Consider the following 7,504-nt stretch of genomic DNA (forward strand, 5'->3'; position numbering starts at 1 on the left):
AACAAAAACTTTTCATTGTGTATAGTAGTTTTTTTATTATTAAAACACTTGTAATAGGTCTACTCAGATTATTATTTTCTTGAGGAAGTTTGAGTAGTTTCTGACTACAGAAATTTCTCCATTTTATCTATATTATCTAACATATTAACATACAATCCTGCATGTTAGTCTTCTCTAATATTTTCTTTATTTTTGTAAGTTTGGTAGTAATGACGTTTAATTTTTGATTTTAGTTATTTGAGTCTTCCCACTCTCTCTTCTTCATTTTTTTCTCTATTGCCTTGGGCTAGCTAAAGATTTGTCAAATTTTTTGATCTTTTATTAATCTGCTTTTAATGTTATTGTTATTCTTTATTGTTTTTTATTTCCTATTCCATTGCTTTTTTGTGTGTGTAATTTTATTTTTTTTTCTTTTCTTATACTTACTTTAGATTGTTTACCTTAATATTTTCAGCATATTTTTGCGGAACCTTAGGTTATTATTTTGAAATCATTGTTCCATTTTAATATACATATTCACATATATAAATTTATGTCTAATCACAGTGTTAGCAGCCTTCCAAACTTTTTATTCTTTTTTTAGTGATAAATAGACACTTCCATCATTACAAAATGTTCCTCATGTTCTCTAATGAATTTTTATGTTTTAAAATCTATTTTGTTTTGCTTCCCAACAGATCTGATCAGTGTTTATAGGTACCAGTTGTTGTTAGCTACATCTGCTTGATACAAATAGAGGAATTAAGGTGTAAGGAACTCTAATTTTTTGTTGCTTCTACAAGAAATCATTACAAACATAATGGCATAAAACAGCAGAAATTTATTCTTTCACAATTCTGAAGGACAGAAGTCTAAAATCAGTGTTATTGGACTAATATGAAACTGAGATGGGTAGATGACAGCAGTGTCCAACACCTCTGAAATTTTAAATGGAGGGCATTTGGAGACCACTGAACCCAGACAGAGCTAGGTGAAGAGAGAGGTCTGAGTCTAGATGGAAAGCAGGAGACAGAGCCCAGCCCACTTGGAGCACCTTATCTGCGACTTTGACTAGGCACACAAAGCATTTTCAAGCCCCATAGAGCCCTGTAGTGTCCTGATTATTGCTCTCTCCATCTTTTGCGAGCATCTCAATCTTCCCCCAACAACACCCACTCACATCCCCACAATGCACGTGGGGTGCTGTATTTATCCAAACACTCAGCAGGCTATGCACATATGAAGATCTCTCTTTCTCTCTCTCAGCCTCTCTCTCTCTGCATTGCTTCTTCCTCTCCAGAACTCTGCCTGCAAATTCCTGTGGCCTCATCTCTCTGAAACCCCACCACTGTCATTTCAACTCAGCACATCTCTATGCTCCCTTCTGTGTGGTGTGGAGAGCTGGAGCAGATTGTGAGACCCACCAGATTTGACTTTCTTGTTCTCCATTAAAAAATAAACTTCTTATCTCAGTGATTATAGAGAAAAGAACATATTTCTCACTCATCTTTACATTCAGGTCAACAAGGGGTGCATGCTGCTGCTCAGAGTGACTTGAGGACTGAGGCTGTTTTTGGTCCTGAACTCTTAGAGTTACTTCATCTGGAGCACATTTCAGGTTGCACACTGGTTCTTCTATGCTTTACTGGAGGTGATTCGTGTGCCATAACTAGTCTTTTGACCCTCATAACTGTAAGGGAGCTTAGAAACATGGGGATGGGATGGAATATTTATTTCTGTGGCTTCAACACACTTAGCATGGCCTCAGCCCATGACAGGAGATGTCTGCTATCCCAAATCAAGTCAGAAGTAAATATCTCAGCTCCTAAATTGGTGGAAAAGGAATTCTCCAAGATAGATAAAGCTGGACATTAGTCACATTGGTAAGGACAGTTCTTCATCAGTAATAAACTATTGTAGTAGGAAAAATAGTAAAGAAAACTCAACTTCAATTTGTACAAAAGTGACTGGATATTTTAAAGAGAGTATGAGAAATGAGAGGGCAGGCAGCCAGGGGAGCAGTCCCATTGGGGCTGTGAATAACTGCAAAAGCAGGAAGGGGGTTGGCTCAATGTAAAAGGACCCTGAAATTCTAACGTCTGCTGTATCACTATTTTTTTCTTATCTTTTTGGTAAACCTTTTATTCTGTCTGTTGTCAGGTGATCTTCAAGACTTACTTCCTCCACCAGCCTGTGAGACAAATAATGAGGAGGAATAGGAGGAAGAACTGAATGTGGGAATGAAGTGATGGGAGAAAGTCCACAAACCAAAAGTGAGAAGAAAGAAACAGTAAATGAGTAATAGTTCACTTTCAATGTGTTCTGATCACAGCCTGCAGGTCCTGGAGCCCCAATGCCTCATTCATACTGCATGGGAGTAGATAAGTCAGAGAGGGAGAAAACGTTTAGTTCTTAAAAGGAGAGGCATTAAGAGGTAGGGGTGTAGGTGATGAAAGAAAGAGTTCTGAGAAAGAGAGAATGGAGAGCTCCTGATAAGGGTGAATCCAGCGCTTCTGTGATGCATCTGAATAACCCTAGTGCCTTGCACTCTCTGGCACCTGAGGCTCCACTCACTTTCACCTTATTGTCAACATTTACTCATGGTGACCCCACTCCCCCAATTCTATTTGAATAATGCATTCTGGTGCATTTTGGCTGAGATTTTTATTTTAGGCCTGTGGCCAAGGAGCAGTGGGCAACTGCAGTATGGCATAGAAGAGAGTCTTTCTCTCTCTCTCTCTCTCTCTCTCTCTCTCTCTCTCTCTCTCTCCCACACACACACACATAAACACGCACACATGCATGCATGCATGCACACATGCAAGCACAGTAGGAAATAAGACTTTTCTTCTTACAGGCAGATTTGTGTGATGACCACATTACAAGAAAGTGGCAACTTGGTGAACACATTTCAAAGGCATAAGCACTGACTAAGAATAACTTGTGGTTTTCAGATATTTTTGAAATTCAGCCCATAGTAAGAAATACATTTCATATTACAGCAGTACAGCCTTGAACAATTGAAGCACATTATCACACATGAAGAACTTAAATTTACAGAGTGTGATACTGTCTGATATATTATTTTACATTACATTTCAATTAAAAATATATTTATCAGANGATACAGAAGACACAAATAACTAAATTTAGAAATTAAAGAGGAGACATTACTACCATCCTCCCACATAAAACTATTTACAAAAGAATAATATGCAGAATGGCATGTTAATATAGTAGATAATGTACCTGAAATGGACAAATTCCTAGAAACAAACTGCAAAATCTGAGTCAAAATATAAATAATCATAATACACCTAGTACAGGTGAAGTGATTGTATTAACAATGAAAACCCACTACATACCAAGAAAAGATCATGTCCATAAACTTTAATTAGAAATACTATCAAATATTTGGAGATTTACCATCAACTGTTCCCAAATTCTCCCCAAGACAGATGTTGAAGAGCTGCTTTTCTGCTCATTGCCTGCATCAGTATTACCATGATACCAAGATTGTACAAAGACATTACAAGCAAAGAAAAATTCAGAAGAATGTATCTTATGACTATTGTTGCAAAATTGGGTAAAATCAGAAAAGTAAATAGAATCAAGCAACATATAAAAATAATTATACCCTGCGTCAATATTTCATGTATCCCAGGACTACATGTTTGGTTAACAGAAAAAATTACATATTATGATATACTACATCAATAAAATAATAAACAAAACCACACGACATTTCAATAGATGGACAAATTTGACNATTTATCAGAAGTAAACAACATGCTCCACAATCACAAATGGGTCAAATAAATAAAAAGGGACATTAGAAAATATACTAATATAACTGAAAATGAAAATACAATGTACAAAATTTGGAAGATAATTAAAGCAAAGCTTAGAGGAAAGTCTATAGATGTAGATATTTATATTAAAAAGGAATGATCTCAAGTCAGTAATCTAAACTTACATGTGAAGACACTGAAAGAGGAAGAGCAAGTGAAATGTAAAGTAAGCAGAAGGAAAAAATGAATCAAGGTTGCAGGAGATATCAATGAAATAGACAATGAGAAAAGAAAAAAAGAATAGAACACCAAAATGAAGATCATGAGAGATTAAAGAAACTGACAACTCCTTAGCTAGACCAGAGAGAGATAGAGATACAGAAGACACAAATAACTAAATTTAGAAATTAAAGAGGAGACATTACTACCATCCTCACACATAAAACTATTTATGAAAGAATAATATGAAGAAAGGCATGTTAATATAGTAGATAATGTGCACGAAATGGACAAATTCCTAGAAAAAAACTGCAAAATCTGAGTCAAAAAAAATAAATAATCATAATACACCTAGTACAGGTGAAGTGATTGTATTAACAATGAAAAACCACTACATACCAAGAAAAGATCATGTCCAGAAACTTTAATTAGAAATACTATAAAATATTTGGAGATTTACCATCAACTGTTCCCAAATTCTCCCCAAGACAGATGTTATAGAGCTGCTTTTCCACTCATTGCCTGCATCAGTATTACCATGATACCGAGATTCTACAAAGACATTACAAGCAAAGAAAAATTCAGAAGAATGTATCTTATGACTATTGTTGCGGAATTAGGTAAAACCAGAAAAGTAAATAGACTCAAGCAACATATAAAAATAATTATACCCTGCATCAATGTTTCATATATCCCAGGACTACATGTTTGGTTAACAGAAAAAATTACATATTATGATACACTATATCAAATAAAACCACACGACATTTCGACAGATGGACAAATTTGACAAAGCCCAACATCCTTCTATGAAGAAAACATTCAACAAAGTAGGAAAAGAAGGGAACATCCTCAAACTGATGAAGAGCATATGAAAAACCTGCTGCTCAGACTGTTTTTAACGGTGAAAGTTCATATGTTTATTTTCTAAGATTAGGAGCAAGATAAAGGATCCACTCTCACCGCATCTTTTCATCATTTTACTAGACAGAAAAACTGGTGACAAGTAAATAAAAGGAATCTAGATCGGAAAGAAAGTATGATTTTCTGTATTTTCAGTTGACATGTTTTTGTATGTAGAAAACCATAAGGAATTAATGAAAAACAGAGTTCTGAAAAGTAACAAAACACAAATCAATATACAAAAATCACTGCGTACACAAAAATAAATAATAGAAATATAAAATTGAAGAAACAATTCTAGTTACAATAGAATCAAAATAAAATTCTTAGAAATAAGTTTAACAGTAGAAGTGTATACTTGAACAGGTAAAGCTACAACACATGGCTAGTGTGGAAACACTTAGGTATCATCCCTGGGCCTCCTCTCCTTGGAGGAGAGAACTTTACCTTCATAGGGGAAGTAAAGGGATTGCATTATTGGCCTTTATGTTAATAGAGGTGGGCTCAGGGTGAGGGCTGCACATCCAAATGTGTATTACTGTCTCCATTTTTATGGACAGGAAGCAGACATACAAAGAGAGGGAGTGACAAACTGTATCCAGAGTGTGAAAGATCAGGCAGCGACTCCCACCACCCAATCCCTGCCAATCATCTTGTTTTTAAAGGATTCCCACATCCCTTACCAATAAGTGTTTAAGAGAGGCACGGGATTTAGGAGTTCAATGGGATTGAAGTCTATAGATTCTAAAGTCTGAGACAAGAAGGCTGTGGGAAGATCAAGGCTGAGTTCTCTGGATCCGCAATTAGAATCACTGAGGAGAAGTTGAAGAATCGAGGAAAAGACAGTAATTTGAATAAGGGAGGAAATACATTAGGAAAAGAGAAAACCAGGGATAGGTTTTAGGCATGACCTCAGCCTCTCACACATCCCATCCACCGCCCCTATGTTCACCGTTCTTTTACTCTGCCCTACATTCTAACACTCAAGCCAGTATCCACTCTGATTACAAAAGCTAGAAATTTTTGCTTTTTGTGTGTTTTTTGTTTGTTTGATAGCTGGCCAATAATGGGATCTGAGCTCTTGATGTTTGTGTTATCAGCACCACATACTCCCAAGTGAGCTAACCAGCCAGCCCTACTTTCTGTTTTAAGAGGAACTTCAACATAGCAGAAACTTTGATAAACCCGTGTAAACATCTTCTGCCTGTTTTGCTGCAGAAACCAGAGAAGAAAAGGCAAAGTTCATGTCCACCACACACACACACACACACACACACACACACACACACACCCTAAAGTACTAAAATTTGATTTAATAAATGGACAGATGGCTTAATGGAACATGGGAATTTCTGGGCAATTAATTATCACACATCGCAACTGTAAATTGGGACAAGGACTAAGAAATGCAACTACCCTATGACCCTGCTATTTCATGTCACTACACATACTGCAGCAGTTTTTCTAACTACCTAATACAGTGCATTGAGACTCACAAATTAGTTTACTGGATGTGAACAAACATCTCTTACTGTTTTGAAAGAAAATTGCCGTGTCAATTTGTTTTTACACATTTAAAATTAAATAGAAATATGATTTTTTCAAACTTTAAAATGTATGTTTAAAAATAGACATGGGTCTATAACAGCTATACCGGGACCCCCTTTGAATTTCCCCATTATTGCCACAATGTCTCAGGTTGTCAAACTAACATCTACTAAAAAATCAGAATTCCACATCTATGGACTAGAGACTAGTCTATTGCCTGGTTGGAGACCAGTCTTGATCCAACAAGACCTGATCTTCCGGTAACAGTACTCCGTGCAGGGAAAATTTAAAAATTTTTCTTGTTTGGTTCCTAACGTAGGAGCCCAGAGTATTCCGAAATGTAGTCTCACTGACCATAACGTCGCAGGCACAGGACTATAGAAAATGGTCTTTGTGCATTTCTTCTGCGCATGTGCATCTTCGCTCCCCTCGCTTTCTGGGAAAGGTAGTTTTGCCTTGCAATGACGTCACCCTGCAGGAGTACTTTGGGACAGGATTTTCCGGGTTTCTTCTGCGCATGTGCGATTCCGAGCACTCCGCCAACTTTTGTGGAGATTCCGGACGTTTCTGTTGTCCGCTACGCTGCTCTTCAGATCCTGCGGTTGGATTGTGCGTCCCTGAAGGTGGGTGCGGGGGTGAAAGAGGAGCCCGCGGACCTCGGGGGCCCTGGGGAGCGGGACGGTGTCCCGGCACTTGAGGGCAGGAGCGCCGCGGACCTCGGGCGCGCGGGGCCTGATGTGCGGCGCGAGCGCGGACCTGGGCCGGGCCGGGGAAGGGGCGCCCGGGCTGCGGTTTCCAGACGTTTCCAGACGGTTCCGTCAGAGGACGGCGCTGCTGGAAGGCGGGCGGGCGCTGCCGGGTGTGCAGAAGCCGGTTCCAGATGTCCCAGGACGGGGGCTCCGGTCCGAGGTGGCGACGGGAACGTGGATCGGGGTGTCTGAAGACAGCGAGCCTGGGAGGTGTGGGGAGGTCACGTTCCAGCTCCGTCATCAGGAACCTGGTACCGACCTATGGGACGTTCACTTAACCTATCTGTAACGTGAGCGTGTGGACATTACTGTCAT

At 38.7% G+C, this 7,504-nt stretch overlaps 1 protein-coding gene across 1 annotated transcript in view; it reads left to right on the forward strand.

Annotated features, from left to right (window-relative positions):
- Positions 1–6,979: 6,979 nt before the first annotated feature.
- The window catches only part of LOC103602141 (zinc finger protein 345-like), a 27,584-nt gene continuing 27,059 nt past the window's right edge, over positions 6,980–7,504 (forward strand). Inside the window, exon 1 of the mRNA XM_008586564.1 lies at positions 6,980–7,063. The gene's annotated coding sequence lies outside the window, so the exon portion shown is untranslated. The remainder of the gene's footprint in view (positions 7,064–7,504) is intronic.

Source organism: Galeopterus variegatus, unplaced genomic scaffold (genome assembly GCF_000696425.1).
Source record: "Galeopterus variegatus unplaced genomic scaffold, G_variegatus-3.0.2 Scaffold4029, whole genome shotgun sequence".
NCBI classification, from domain to species: Eukaryota; Metazoa; Chordata; class Mammalia; order Dermoptera; family Cynocephalidae; genus Galeopterus; species Galeopterus variegatus.